Here is a 16144-nt window from a genome sequence, read left to right on the forward strand (position 1 = left end):
TATCTGCCTCTTTGTGGTCTGTCTGATGCTGGAAAGGACCGATTTTTAGAAGGCCAGTTTCTGCTAAACCTGGGTGGCTGTATCTGTAAGAAATCCTTGACTCTCTGCATGGATTTTGCATTATCCTCCATTTTTTTCAACACCTCTTCTGCTTTAGAACCAAACAAAGTATCATGCTGTAATGGTGCATCTAATAATTTTGCTTTAACATGATCAGGCAGATTTTGTTCCTTTAACCAAGCATGCCTTCTAATAGCAGAACCTTTAACAGCGGCCCTGCAAGAGGCTTCCAGAGAATCATAACCACATTGCAAAGTATGCTTTCCCACTTGTTCAGCTGCATGCAATAAATCCTGCAATTCCTTGTTCTCTGAACATTCAGTATTTGTCAACATTTTCTGTTTAAGCAGTGACATTAAATATTGCTGATATTTAAGCATACGAAACTGACAATTTAAATCCCTTACGGCCAGGGTTGCAGAAGTGTAGACTTTTTTCCCCCATCTGTCTAGAGACCAGGAATCCCTGTCAGAGGGAACAGGGTTTTTTGCAGTGGAAGCTTTAACCCCCTTGGGACCCTGAGATATAGTTTCTGGGTCAGCAGCGGGGTTTTTATACAAGAATTTATAAGAATCCGGTACCCTGTAGTATCTGTCTGGCTTAGCAGGTGCAGGGAGTAAAGAGTCTGGGGACAGGCCGGACTCTGAAAATACATCATCTACGATGTCTAGAACAGGTGGAATAGCAAGGGGTCTGCGCTGAGGAAGTAGCAGAAAGTCTCTGAGCCTTTTCTTAGATTCAGAATAATCTTGGCTCTCCCAGTGGAAATGTTCCCTCATCGTATGCAGGGTTTCCCCAAAAGAATAATCCACAGGAGAAGAGGCTGAAGGAATGGATTCTTCAGCATCAGAATCCTCATAGGGAAGCATGGAGTAATCCTGTTCAGAAGAGGAATCGGAGGAAATAGAAACCTGATCAGAAGAATCATACTCTGTCTCTTGCCTAGGCCACTTATCAGGAGGGGGATGGGAGCCCCAGATCAAAGTAATAAGGTCTTCGGCCATTTTAAGCATCTGTTTTTTAGGAATGGAAGTCTAAGTAGGAGAATGCTGTACTTGTTTCTTTGTCTTTAGTGCTGCTTTAGTCTTTGAAGCTGAAGATGGCTTAATATATAGTTGAGTAGGTCTGAAGACACCCTCAGAAGCCGATGCCTGCTCAGCGGCTCCGGACCCATCTGAGGGAATGATTTCCAACTGTCCAATACCTTGAGTATCCAGAGGCCCAGTCGGCTCCACGTGGTTGTCGGACGTGGTCTGTGGCTCTGAGGTAGCGGGCGCCAGTGGCTGCGAAAGCACCTCACTGAGAACCGGCGAACTGGTGACTGGCCTAGCAGAGGCTTCGTCGTCGGTTTTAGACCTCGGATGCCTATCTTTTTCCTTGTCCTTGCTTTTTTTGTAAACTCCGGTTGTCGGCTGATCTGACGGCATTATATAATTAAATCTTCGGCCGAAGTAATGGGATGCAAAATCGAACAGACGCTTGATAGTGCATTGGTTAAATCTAGCACAAAACTGACAACTAGCAACGTTATGATCAGGGCCTAGGCAAGGAATACAGTAAGAGTGAAAATCCTTATGAGGTATTTGCTTCCCACAAGAAATGCAATTGTTAACTTTTTCTGACATCGGTCTAGAGCAAGAAAAAATTTTCTCCAACGGGGTACTAGCTTTAATGAAGACTTTGGTTCTGAAATTCGAATATGAAAATCTCAGGAGTCGGCCGACCGGCACTTGCAAACTGCTTTTGCTTCGGGCACCACGCGGCAAGAAAGACTGAAGAAAATGGCGTCGGCTGCATTTTTTATACCCCTGGCGCACTGATGTCAGGGAAGAGGCAACAGCAACCGACGCCGGACCTAGACTTTGGAATTTTGGCCAACTGCGGGTAGCCTGCCAGCAGGATAACCCAAGAGTAATGACTGCAACAGTGAAACACGAACATCTTACATAAAGGCATCTATAATTAAAATAGTGATGAATTGGATCAATCCTAGATACTCTTCCAATTGGAAACAGTTACACTCCATTATACTAATGAATAAACATTGCTTATCAAAGAATGCTTTGGTAACTGACAAAGATAAGATATGGCACTATTTAAGTTTAAATTTATAGTATAATACAACAAAATTAATTAAACTAACACTAATAAACAAGATTTTTGATGTGTTTAGAAAATTCATTAACACAAATTTAGATATAAAACTGTGGCATAGATTTTTAATGCCATTTACTATTACAAGGGATTTCCCTGATAAAACACACAGAGAGATTTTTTGGTTTATGGGAAAATAATAACCTATTTTGTTGATTGCAATGTATTGAAAACCAACAAGCTTTGAACACACAAAGTATATTGTCAACCTATGGCCTATCCCCTAATGACTGGTTGGTTCTTCAGAGTGTCACAGCATACACTAAGGATCTGTGTAGAATAATACATAATTCATCCTTCAAAACCGTACCAAAAATTATAATCTGGATTTTTGGAAATCTATATATTAATATCAATGTTAAGAATGAATTATCACATCTATAGAACACTTTAATTGTCTGTAAGACAGCTCCTAAATATTCTTACTGGCAATACCTAACTAAAGGGTTTCAAGTATCATTATCAGTGGGAAGATAAACAATTTATTTTCCGTTAAACTAACTTCTTACTCACAATTCTGGAGGATTTTTCATTGGAAATTTCTACACAGATCCTTTTTGACACCTGAGAAACTCTCAAAAATGAACCCTTCAAACAGCAAGTTATGTTGGAGATGTCACCTGTCCACTAATGCTGACTGGTCTCATACGTTTTATGACTGTACTAATATTAAAACATATTGGAATGAGATTAGCAAATTTCTTCAAGCTATCTATACTGATATATTTGTTTTGACAAAGTCCTTAATTTTAGTGAATGTTGTTAATAGTAATAATATGAAGAAAGATGACCTATATTTGTTGTGGACAATGTTAGCAATAGCCAGAAAATGTATAACTTGAAGATGGAACTCATTAACTATATCATGACTATATCATGATTATAACTATATATATGATTATAACTATATCATGATTGATACAGGACCCACAATGGAGGAATTCCTATCATCACTGAAAAAAATGCATACTAATGGAGAAAAGAACTAATGAGTTAAGAACTTTTCCTAAGCCACTGGTTAATAGTCCATGGAGGAAAGTTTTGAATTTGATTGGTACCCTACAGATGGAACCAAACTCTTCCTATCATAGTTTATATATTAACTTATTATTTTTATCTGAATCCTTTTTTGCCAGGCTGAATGTAAATACTGTAAATAGTTATTTAATGTTATGAATGTATTAATTTATTATTATTTCATCAAAATAAAAATTATTTGAGTTAAAAAAATAAATCTAAGAAGCAATAGTCTGCATTGTTCAGAACTTATTTATAATGGGATTTCTTACTCTGACACAAATGACATTGCCACTACAACTGCCAACATCACTCCTGAGACTTCTTTTAAACCCTCAAAATATCTGAATTTCCTATTCCCCCAAGTACCTCTAAAGATCACTTACTGAAAGTGCCAACCAAGGCCAAAAATACTTCCTCCATGGGACCTGATAATAGGGTTGTTTAACTAACAGTGTTAAGCATGCCCTTGCAGACTTACTCCTCAAACTGTTTAACTTAAGTTTAGCTATGGTTTTATTTCTGAGTGTTACACTGCAGTGGTGATGGCTCTCCATAAGGATGGCCTTATAAATGACCCAGACAATTATAGACCTATCAGCTTTACAAGCCTCATTTGCAAAGCTATGACAGGTATTACAACTGACCTTATAAACTGTAACATCAAGAATCTTGTTACACTAGACCCTAACAGTAACAGTCTGGTTTTGTGAAAGGTAGGTCCTGTCATTAATCTGGTAAATTTCTTTGATAGGGTTACAAAGGCTGTAGATGGTGGACATGCAGCATATATATACCTGGCTAAAGCCTTTGGCAGTATTTGCCATGCTGGCTTCATACAAAAAAATAAATGCTTTAAAATTTGTCTCGTATGTAGCATGATGAATAGTAGACTGGCTGAAAGACAGAACCCACAAGTGAAAGCTGTTAAGTGCTTCATCAGTAAGTATGAAAGTGACTAGCAGTTTCCTTCAGGGATTGGTGCTGGGATCTCTCTGCTTTGATATTTACTTCTCAGAACTCCAAGCAAAGAACTAAGACCTCTAGTTTTCAAAATCTGCAGATGATTGCAAACTGAAAGGTTGTTGTTAATTTTGTTATTTTACCATATGACACCCAACCTCTCCAGAAAGAACTCACCCTTGTCACGTCTTGGTGTACCAAAAACAGACTCAAACTAAACTTTAATAAGTGTAGTATCATCACGTTTGGTAGACAACCCCCCTCCCCTATTAAACTATCTAGAGAACACACTTCCACAAAATGAAAATGTACTTAGGGACCCAAGTACTTGGGTTTACAGTTCCTTCTCTTTTGACATTCACATAGCATGGTGATCAGGAAACCTTTTACTTTGTCCAGATACTTGCCAAAAGGCCAATTATAGAGTATAACATCCCCTTTGGGATGTATTTCACTAAACATAGCAAACAATTAGAAACATCCGAAGGTTCCTAACGAAAAACATCACAAGCCTAAAGTTTCTAAACAAGAGAAGCAGGAAGCTCTATCTCTTTATTCAGTGTATTATAAACTTTTGAGGGGAGATCTCTGTCTTGCTTACTGCACCATTACCGAACCTCCTGTTTCTTTGCAAGTCCAGTATCTTCACCATGTCTAGAACCAGAGGGCTAAACTTTCACCGACTAATACAAGAGGAACAGGTTTATAACCCAGCACTCACCAAATCTCTAGAAGAAACTTCCATTGCATGTTAAGGAGTGCAACTCACTATCTTCCTTTACACCCAAATTAGATGACTGGATGTATATCCACAAACTTACTCTATGACTGACCAGTACGGCCCTCCTGGAGAAAGTTAAGTCAGCAGACTCATCTATGGGCAGGCTTTTGTACGTGCTATTAGAAGCAGGTAATGACAGCCCTAGATGGAAAGGTTGCTTAAGTCTATCCACCACAGGAATTCCTTCTTTACATATTAAAGAAGTGGAATCAGGGTCTCCAGGGATTGTATAGATCGAATGCAGACATTTCTCAGATGTCACTGTGTCTTTCTCATGTGAAATTTGATTATCAGGAAAGTCAGACTGGGTAGAAGCCCAATTTCAGCTGATGCCTGGGATTTTGAGAACAAGAATTTTACAATTTTCAAAAATAAAACAAAAACATCTACAGTTTAAATAATTATAACAAAAGTAGATATAATATAAAAACACTGGTTAAAAATTGATACAAGGTATATGGCAATCATTTAACATTTAGAGAAATTTTAGACAGTTTGTAGAGAAATTACATGTAAGTTAGTCTAATACAAAAAGGAATTGCAATATGAAGTGAGGAAAAAACATAATTATGGTATGTTTAGAGAGAGAGAGAGAGAGAGTCAAGCAAGAGATAGCAGTAAGGAAATAAGTGAAGGAGGTAAGGAAGGAAAAGGTACTTGTTCCCATTCAGAGATACAGTTTATCCTGATTTTGAGCAAGAACAGAGCCAGATTTTAGCTAAGAAGTCTTTCAGAGTGGTTTTGAAAGATGGGAAGGAGGGTATAGCCCTCAGGGATACATGTAAGGAGTTCCAGGCCTAATCAACCTTGTAAGAATACAGACAATGCTCAGTAGATTTGCTAGGTTTGTAGACAAACAGGAGTTTTTCATCACTGGGTTGCAACTGATTGATTAGGAGCATAGCTGTATAGAATTGTTTTTACAGCTGGTTAGGCAGATGAATGATGGGTAATATTATAGGTGGTAAGAAGTTGTATATATATTAGTTGATGTGGAAGTTCTAACCAATTTAGGCTTTTCAGTGCTATATTGTGGTGGGTTCTGAAAGGGTATCTGCTGCAAATTTAGCAACTTTGTTATAGCATTGTTCAAGTTTTACTTTTTGTGAAGCATGGAGGTCAGTATGGATGGGAACACCATAAAGAAGAAAGGGAGAGGAGATAAGTAGTGGCAAGTATAACTTTAGTTGTGTCAGTGTGAAAGTTATAGGCTCTGTAAAGCATCCCTAATGTTTGATAAGGTTTTCATATGCAATTTTGTATATGCAAGTCAAATGTAAGATTATCATCCACTATCAATAGTTTGCTATGAGAAGTGACTTCAATGGCTGCATTATCGAGAGAGGACTTTAAATTTTGTTTTTTCATTAGAGAGGGATTTGGGGAAAAAGGAGTAATTTGCTTCAAAACTCTCAACTCATGCTCAACCCAAAAAAGACCAATGTTTCAGTGGCTGTTAAAGTTTCCTGAGTAACTTTTTGGTGTACCATGTTGTCAGATGTGCAAATGAGAGTGAAATTGTCTGTGTATTGTGTTAGGGTGACCTGTTCTGTGGAAGTATTGGGAATGTTGGTGAAAATATTAAACAGAAGGGGAGACCAAGGATAGGGCCTTGTGGTACACCAGTGGTGACTGGAGATAAGGAGAGAGCATGGAGTGCCATTTTACTGACTGACACCTATTGGACAGGTAGCTTTTGAGCCACAGAAGGGTGGGCAGAGTAAGACCTAGGGAGGACTTTTGAAGTAGACGTTTGCTGTGACAAACTACATAGAAGGCTTTAGACAAGTTCAGAAATAAGGAAGAGACTAGTTTGCCATTATCTCTAGCTTTATTGACACTATCTATATAGATTAGAAGGGCAATGCTTGTACTATGGGAAGGATGGAAGCCATGTTGTGTAGTGGATACGAGTTCTTCCTGCAGGAGATAGTCTATTGTTTCTGAATACATTTTTCAGATATGTTGGAGAGGGGAAATAAGATTGCTATAGGTCTAAAGTTATTAATATCTGTTGAATTTCCTCCTTTGTGTAGAGGAATAATGTGAGATTTTTTCCAGAGAGAGGTTAAGTGGGATTCCTGGATTGACCTATTTATAAGGACTGAGACAGGACAGGCAATGCTACTGGCTGTTATTTTTTAGGGTCTATATTAAATTATCGAATGGCCAAAATATCAAAAGTGCCATTCACATTACTTGGTTTTGTGGGGGGCTGTGCCCCCCACCAATTATATATACCAACTCCGAGATCGCACTACAGTGAGGAAAAGGCAAAATTCCCGATCTTCACTGCACCCCAATCACACAAACCAGAACTCGATGAATGGCACTTTCGATAATCCGGCCGTTCGACATTCGTGCCATTCGATAATTTAATATAGACCCTATTTTTAGGAACTTGCTTGGAAGGTCATCAGCTGAAGATCATCACGGTTTAAGAGTAGTTTTATATAGAATGTGGGAACAGGTTTTGATTGATGCGTTCCATATTCTGTACTCTTCTAACAGCGACACTTCTCATCTTAATTGCTTTATAGTTTGTCTGTTCGATACTTCCATAATGTCATTTGATTTCTCCTCTTCCTTTCCCTTACTGCCCTGTGTTTTTGTGGTAAGACCATCTGTTATTAATTTAGCTGCACAGTACTCTATCCTAATTACTTCTGTTATACTGCATGAATTTCTCTGGATAGTCTTGACTACTGTATTCATTTGTTTTATCAAACTTCTAACATTTTGGGTCTTATTGACTTTCTGTAGTCAATTTCTTTCATTGATCTTAATATGTCTATCCATTTATTTATAAAGAGACTCTTCTCTTAGCTCATTTTCTTCTAAACTAAGGACATTTTCTTTGTTCTCCATTTCTTGTGGACAATCTACAGAAAGCTGCAGAACATCTTTCTGTGACATATTCTCATCAGCCTCATTGCTCTTTCATATGGGAACTCACTGTCATATCACTCCACAACACTGGCTGCATCAGAGCTGCCACAGTTTCCTATTCCTTCCCTTGTTGAGCAATTCCAACAGAACTTTTGTATTAGTCTCTTGCTGAAGGCTCCAAAGTATCTTCATATGGCAACAGATCAGATGCTTCCTGCTCGACTGATTTCATTATTCTATCATGCTGTGAAGTTGTCAGACATAGATTTTCTACACTAAATCCTTCATTTTGCTAATCCTCTTTTCTACTTTCCCCCTTTGTTTTATTTTTTATATTGTAATATTTTCCATGTCTGGATGCCTTTGCCTGCATTTCTCTTCAAATATCTTTGTGCTGCATTTTTCTATTGATTAGTTTTACTTTCTCCTCTGCATAAATATTACACCATATTAAATCTGTTTTCCCCCATGTCCATATTTCCTCCTCCCACTTCTCTCACTCCTCCTGTTTCTCCCAACTTGGGGACTCGCTGTTCCGTTATGCTGTGACATAACCTGTGTTAGACTTTCTACACTAACTCCTTCACTTCGCAGGTATTACATATCTTCATCTTTATTTTTTTTAACTTCTGCTTTCTTAATCTTCTGTTCTACGTTCCCCCTTTAGTGATCATTGTTTGTATTGTGTAATTTTCCACAACTGGGTGCCTTTGCCTGTATTTCTCTTCAGATATCTTTGAAGCTGCTTTTTTGTATTGATTAACTTGGCTTTTTCCTTTGCATAAATATTGCACCATATCATATCTCTCTTCCTTTCCCCTGTCCATATTCCTTTTTTATATCTTTCAAAATTCTCTAGATTTTATTCTTTACATTTTCACACTTCCCCAGTCGTTATTTTTCCAAACAGCCCAATGTTTCTTGGTCTGTATAATGTTTTTCATGAATCTGTTATATTAATGAAGTTATGTCTTACCATAACATTCCATATGTGTTGTTCATCTTCACCAATCCTTGATGGTGGGTTCAGTTCCAAACCCTTGGAACTGACTAGGTCATTATTTTCCAGCTCGTGCTCACCAAACTCTCCAGCCAGGCTCTACCCATAATGCTCCTCACAGAGATTACCTCAGATTGAGTTTGCCAGATGTCAGAATACAGCCAAGAAAAAAACAGGAATTTTGACTTTTATATATAAACATATATACATATAACATATATACGGATAGAACGAGGCCATCTATGAGTTCCTGATGAGAACCGGATCAGAACTGGAGAGGCCTACTAAGAGACTTAGGATGGTGGAAAGGTGGGTGGGTATGTCACAGACTGGTGAAGATAAACAATGCAGATAGAACACTATGGTATCTTATGTTGTTAAGCCTCACCTAATCCTTGACAGTGGGACAGAATCCCCAGCTACTTATTTGCCTTGAGAGGTCTCATGGAAGAATATTCCAAAGCACCATACAGCCAAATGATACTCGACCCCTTGAGACCTGGTCTAATTTGTAATGAGTGACAAAGGTATGATGAGAAGACCATGTGGCTGCTGCACAAATGTCATCTAGTGAAGCTCTTGCATGAAAAACAGAATACCAGAGGCTTAGTACTTCTGCGTCTGTTGCTGTCACTTCAGGACTGACTTCAGGTCGTCAGTGGTATAAAAGCAGGCAGCCGACGCCATTACATCAGTTTTTCTTGCCCCAAATGTCAGGAGCCCCCAAATAGGGAGCTAAGTTCTGGTGGGAAAACACCACCAGTAAAAAGTAAATACCAGTAGCCCTGTAAGGAGAGAAGAAGAGTATGAGAGAGAGACAAGGGGGCTGGAGGGTCGGAAACCAGGACTGCAACAGTGAATACACTCGAACATGTACATTTATGTAAGTGTACACAACTGTACTATGTTCTTTGTGTTTCACTGTTACAGTCATTACATTTGGGTTGATTCCCAAAGCTGAAGAATGGGTGGAGGCAGTCAAGAAGAGTTGGGGCTGTCTAGTATCCCCTGCAGGACTGCGGTTGCAAAGCCCGCCCTGGATTTGGAAAAGATAGGCAGGTAGTAATGCTTGGTGAAGGTATGAGCAGAACTCCACGTTGCAGCTTCCAGAATATCCCTGGTACAGACTGCTCTGAGAAATGCTGCAGAGGTTGAAGTTGCCCTAGTGGAATGTGTTCTGACCCCCAGAGGGGGTGGTTTCCCATGGTGTTTGCAACAGAAATGGATACAGTGTGCTATCCATTTGGAGATGGTTTATTTTGATATGGCCTTGCCCTCTGCCCCTGCTATAAAGCTGACTAGTAACTGGTCAGATTTCCTAAAGGGCTTAGTCCTATCAAGGTAGAATCTGAGCTGTCTGTGCAGATCTAAAGAGTGCAGGATCCTTTCCCTCTTATTTTGAGGATTAGGGAAAAAGGTGGGCAAATGAATAGATTGGTTGAGAGCCACACTGGACACCACTTTAGGCATGAAAGTTGGGTTAGTCCTGAGGGAGACCCTGTCAGCATGAAAAATGATGAAAGGTTCAACAGCTATAAGTGTTTGTAGCACAAACACTCTTCTAGCTGAGGTGATGGCCAGAATCAAGGCTGTTTTCCAAGAGAGGAATTTTTATTCTGCTGACACTGCAGGCTCGGGGGGGGGGAGGGTAGCGTGAGCTTTTCCAACACAAAGTTAAGGTCCCAAGCAGGGGTAGGGGCTCTTTTTGGTGGCCTTAAGTTGTTAGGCCCTCTCAGGAACTGCTTGATGAGAGGGTGTAAGAAGAGAGGTGGCTCAGTGCTGTAATGAGCAGAGATGGCAGACGCATGGATCTTGGATGGAATGGAAGAGAAGGATAGGCCCCTGTAGAGAAGGTCTGCTAGGTAATCCAGGATGAGAGGCAAGGAGGGCTTTGCTGGATCCGCTCCTTAAGTCTGGATCCAGGAACAATACCTTTTCCATTTGTCAGCATAGGATTTTCTAGTAGTGGGTCGTCTGGCTTCACGTATGACATCCAGTACCTGCTTGCTTAGGCTGGCCACTGCAGGAGAAGTCAAGGAATAAGCCAGGCTGCAAGGTTCAGGGTCTGCAATTGCGGATGCAAGAGCTATCCTTCCTGCTGAGTCAGGAGAGTTGGGATCTGGATGAGGTGCCATGGTGGCAACAGTGACAGACTGCGCAGTAGTGGGTATCAGTGTTGGCATGGCCAGTCTGGGGCAATCAGGACTGCCCTTGGTCTTTCCTCCCTTACCTTGAGTAATACGCTTGTAAGAAGAGGTAGGAGGGAAAATCATAGATTGAAAGGTTTGCCCGCTGAAAGGATGGGGCATCCACTTTCCAGGCCTTGCTGTGAGGTTCCCTGGTGCAGAATTTGCTGAGCTGGTGGTTGTAGGGGGAGGCAAATAAGTCCACCTTTGGGGTACCCCATTTCTGGGTCACAAGGCTGAAGGTGTTGTAGTTTAATTGCCACTCATGTGGGTCTAGGAGATTTCTGCTCAAGTTGTCTGCCAGAGAGTTTTGGTTCCCTGGCAGGAATCGAGCTTGCAGGTGAATATGCATGGCTGAGGCCATGTTCCAAAGGGTCCTGGCTAGTCTGCAGAGTGGGTAAGTGTGGGTTTCCCCCTGCTTGTAGATGTACCACATCACTGTGGGGTTGTCAATTTTGATTAGAAGAAGCCCCAGAGAGAGTAGGGATCTGAAAGCTGTCAGAGTGTGCTGAACAGCTAGCATCTCTTTTTGGTTGATGTGCGGATGAATTTGATTTGGGCTCCAGTGGCCCTGAATGCACCTGCCATCCAGATGTGCACCCCAGGCATAGTCTGATGCGTCTGTGGTTAGGGTCTGGGTGGCATGGGGTTGTGTAAAGGGAAGCCCCTTGTTGTGGTTGCATGCTGCTGCCACCAAAGGAACTCTTTCCTTAGACAAGGTATCATATGTATGATAGTTTCCAGGTCCTGAGAATATAGGCACCAAAGACTTTTTAAGTACCATTGAAGTGTTCTCATATGCAGTCTGGCATATGGAATTAGAAGAATGCAGGAGGCCATGAACCCTAGAGCTTGCAGGATTTTCCTTGCGGATAACTGGGTTTTGGTGGCCATTTAAGAGAAGTAGCTGGTTAGATAGGCTTGTTTTTCTGCAGTAAGGAATTTATTTACTTATTTTTTATTTATTTTACATTTGTTGACCGGGATAATCCGACTGGATACATGTCCATTTTCAGCGGAGGCCCGGGGAGAAAAGCTCCACGTATACAAATTATTAATAAACATAAGGTATCTTTTATTACATAGGAAACATACAAATTGTTATCTATTACAATGAGTGAAGAAGACATATGTAATTTTAAACAGAAAACTTATATCCATTTCAGTTTGCTAGACCTCAATAAAGAGGTAAATAGTGTTTCAGTAGATAGAAAGGGAGGAGAATTATTAGGTGGATAGATCAAGTAAAAAGAAGGGTCATGGTGAGTGCCATGGGAAACAAATGAAAGAAGAGAAGTAAGATTTATAAAGCGGGTAAGAGGTAATTAATCCGGGAATGAACATTGGCAGAGCCAGTGTGATTTGAAATATTGGAGTAGAATTTTTTTAAAGAAGGGTAAGGAGGTAATGGTAGTAATGCTAGCGGGAAGAGAATTCCAATTTTTTGCAGTGACGTTAGTGAATAGAGCATCACCTCCTGCATTATGGGATTTGACATTTTGAAAAAGAAGCCTATCTGCAGAGCGTAGGCTATTTAGATTGCTATAAGGTGTAATTAGGCCCTTTAGTGCAGGAGCTTTATCCGGGTTAGTAAGTATTTTAAATGCCTCAATAAGTTGATTTTGCTGGAGAAGGTTTGGGAGTTCTATCCATCCAAGGGCTTTTAGGTTATTACAGTGGTGCGTTCTATGTGGAGTGCCAGTGGCAAATCTGGCAATGTGATTATATGAACTTGAGTGTTTATTTAGCTCACTTTTATTAAGCTTGGTGAAAACTGGGGATGCATATAATAAAGTAGATAGTGAGTGCGGGCAATGGTTGTTTTTGATATTGGGGTTGGAAAGGCTTTAATTCTATATAGTGACCCTAGTTTCTTGTTTACGGTTTTAATAGTATTATTAATATGTGTATCAAATCTAAGTTTGTTGTCTATGGTTACACCTAGTAACTTAGTATGGGGGTCAGGTGAGATAGTTGTCCCATTGTTTGATTGAATGGTGAAGTCAGTAAAGGGAAGTTTTAGGGTTGGATGAAAAAGAAGCAATTTGTTTTTTTTTTGGATTTAGAAGTAGTTGTCTCCCTAACAACCAATTTTCCACAGCTGTGAAGCAGGATTGGGTTTTGTCCAATAGATTCCCTAGAGATGTATCGGAACAGACTAAGGTCGAATCATCGGCATATTGTACACAGGTTGCCTCAGGGATGGCTTTATGTAGGTCATTAATAAAAACTGAAAAAAGAAGTGGACCCAGTATGGACCCTTGTGGAACCCCTATGGTATTAGGTAATAGTTCAGAGAGCTGGTTGTCCCAGAGTATAGCTTGTTTCCTATTTGAGAGGTACGCACGGAACCAGACTAAGGTTAGGTTGTCCAGTTGTAAGGTTTTTAGGGTATTATGAAGTAGTTGGTGGTTGACCATGTCGAAGGCTTTAGAGAGGTCCAGAAAGAGCGCAGATGATATTTTTTTGTTATTACGGTTAGTATTAATTGTATCCGTAAAGGAGAGTAGAGCAGTAGTTGTACTGTGGTTAGGTCGAAATCCATGTTGTGAGTTGGCAAGTAGATTATTCTGAGTAAGATAGTGAAGGAGTTGTTTATGTATACATTTTTCCATAATTTTGGCCAGAGGGGACATTATGGCTATTGGCCTATAGTTAGATAGATCCGTGGAATTACCTCCCTTATGAAGTGGTATGACGTGGGATGTTTTCCAAATAGAGGGGATATTAGATTCAGAGATGGTGCGATTAATTAGTATGGATATTGGGTAGGCAATGACATCTGAAGCTTTTTGTAAGTATTCGGCTGGGAGGAGGTCAGCGGAGAGGGTGGTAGGTTTAAGCTTTTGAAGTAAGGATCTTATAGTAGAAGTGGAAACGGGTTGTAGATAGAAATTCGGTTTAGTTTCTGGATTGACTTCATTCGCAGAACAATGGGTAGCTGATAGTTGGTTAGCTAAGGTTTGAATAGTGTTCGTGAAGAAAGAGTTGAAGGTGTTGGCTACTTCGATTGGGGTTTTATCAGATACCTGTTCTGGGGCAGGAGTAGAGGATTTGCCTGGGTGGAGAAGATTATTAAGACCAGCCCAGAATTTTTTTGGGTTGTTTTGGTGTTTGTTTTGTAGTTGGCTGTAATAATTTTTTTTGTCAGCTATTACTGATTTTTTTGTTACATTTCTTAATTGTTGAAATCGGATGTGGTCTTGGGGTAGTTTGGTTGCTCGCCATATATCCCATGATTTGTTTCTGTTTTTCATTTTAGCTATAGTTTCATTTGTGAGCCAGGGTGCAATGTTTGATTTTGTTTTGATTAATCTTTTAGGGGCATGATTATCGAGTATGGCTAGGAAGGTAGTATTAAATATAGATACTGCGTCTTCTAGGGGGAGATACTTAAGTTCTGTCCATCTATGGGCTCTGAGTTCTTCTTGAAATTTTGAGAGGTCAAATTGCTTCCTGCTTCTAATTGACCTGTACATAGGAGTTGTTTTGAGGCCAATTTTATTTTTCTTTATATACGTAATTAGGTGATCGCTTAGGTCATTTGGGGCAGTCCCGGCCTTACATGTTTGAGGTTGGCTATTTATTAGAATCCAATCTAAAATACTTGCTTTTTGGTTGGCATTACCAATTCTGGTGGAGGTATTTATGATCTGGGTAAATCCATGAAGGTTGATGTGGATGGGGTGTGTTATTGAGGAGCATAGGTTCCAATCAATGTTGACGTCACCCATGATGATGGTTTCTTGGGGGTAGTTGTTAGAGATACAATTTAGTATATTTTCTAGTGTATCCACAATGTTCCCAGGAGGGATATACACTGTAATTAGATTTCTACATTTTTCTATATTTAATTGTAGTTTTAGGGCAAGTATTTCCGCATTAGAGATTTGGGGTGGTTGCTTGGTGTTAAAGGTAACATTTAGATTATTGTTATAGAGTACAATAATACCACCACCCTTTCTTTTCATACGGTCGACCCTATGTATATTATATCCGGATGGTAGGATTTCATTGTCTTTGGTTCCTGGTTTTAGCCAGGTTTCAGTAATACATATTATATCTGGAAGGTGAGTGGCTAGGAGGGCATCTGGGATGCTGTGTCCAAGCTTGCTCCCAGTACAACAATTTTTTGACTGGGGACTAGTCTGGATTTCTTTTTGTTGAGAGTGTACCCAAGGAGGTTAGAAGGTCCTTTACAAATGTCAGGTGCTACAACAGCTTTTCCTGACTGCCTGAATCAGGCAATCATCCATGTAGAGGTAAATTTGAATATTTCTCTGTCTGCAATAGGCAATGGCTGGGGGCAGGCATTTTGTGAAAACTCTGGGAGAAGTGGATAAGCCAAAGGGAAGTGCAGAGAACTGATAATGCATAGATCCTGCCCTGAAACATAGATATTTACTGCAGGAGTACCTGATTGGGATGTGCAGATAGGCCTCCTTTAGGTCTAGGGAGGCTAACCAGGCATCTTTGGCCAGCATAGGGAGAAGCTGCTGTAGGGCAAGCATTTTGAATGTTGGCACCACCAGGAAGGTGTTTAGAATGGATAGCTCTAAGATTGTGAGCCAGGTGCCCTCTTTTCTGGGTACCAGGAAAAGTCTGGAATAAAAACCTTGGCCTATCTGTTCTGCAGGAACAGGCTGAATTGCCCTTATGGAGAGCATGGACTGAACTTGGTTTTGTGCCTCTGCCCACTGGTTTGGAGGAAGGTCTGGGAACCCTTTTGGGGTTGGCAGTGTGTGGAAATAAAATTTGTACTCCTGAGATACTATGTTGAAGACCCATCGATCATTGGTGATGGAGGTCCAGTTTTTTGCATGGTGGGCAAGTTTTCCTCCTGGGGCACAAGCAATTGGGCAGAGGTGAGGGGAGGAGTTGAAAAGTCATTGTGAATTTTTTCCATAAGGGGGTAGCTTAGCACTCCCTGTTTTAGAAGTGGAAGTACTCCATTGCTTAGAACTCTGCATACCCTGAGCCTGTAGTCTGGGGGGTCTGTTTCTCCTAGGTCTGGTTTGAGGAGGCCCTGACGGAGATGGAAAGGACCAATGTTTTGAGGGGCAATGCCTACTGAATCTTGGAAGTTGCACTTGC

The 16144-nt window shown here is 40.3% G+C and overlaps 1 protein-coding gene across 1 annotated transcript in view; it reads right to left on the minus strand.

The window, feature by feature from the left end:
- The window catches only part of COG5 (component of oligomeric golgi complex 5), a 3265454-nt gene that overhangs the window by 2663297 nt on the left and 586013 nt on the right, over positions 1 to 16144 (minus strand). The window lies entirely within an intron of this gene.

Source organism: Protopterus annectens, chromosome 11.part0 (genome assembly GCF_019279795.1).
Source record: "Protopterus annectens isolate FY-2018-M chromosome 11.part0, PAN1.0, whole genome shotgun sequence".
Classification (NCBI taxonomy): domain Eukaryota; kingdom Metazoa; phylum Chordata; order Ceratodontiformes; family Protopteridae; genus Protopterus; species Protopterus annectens.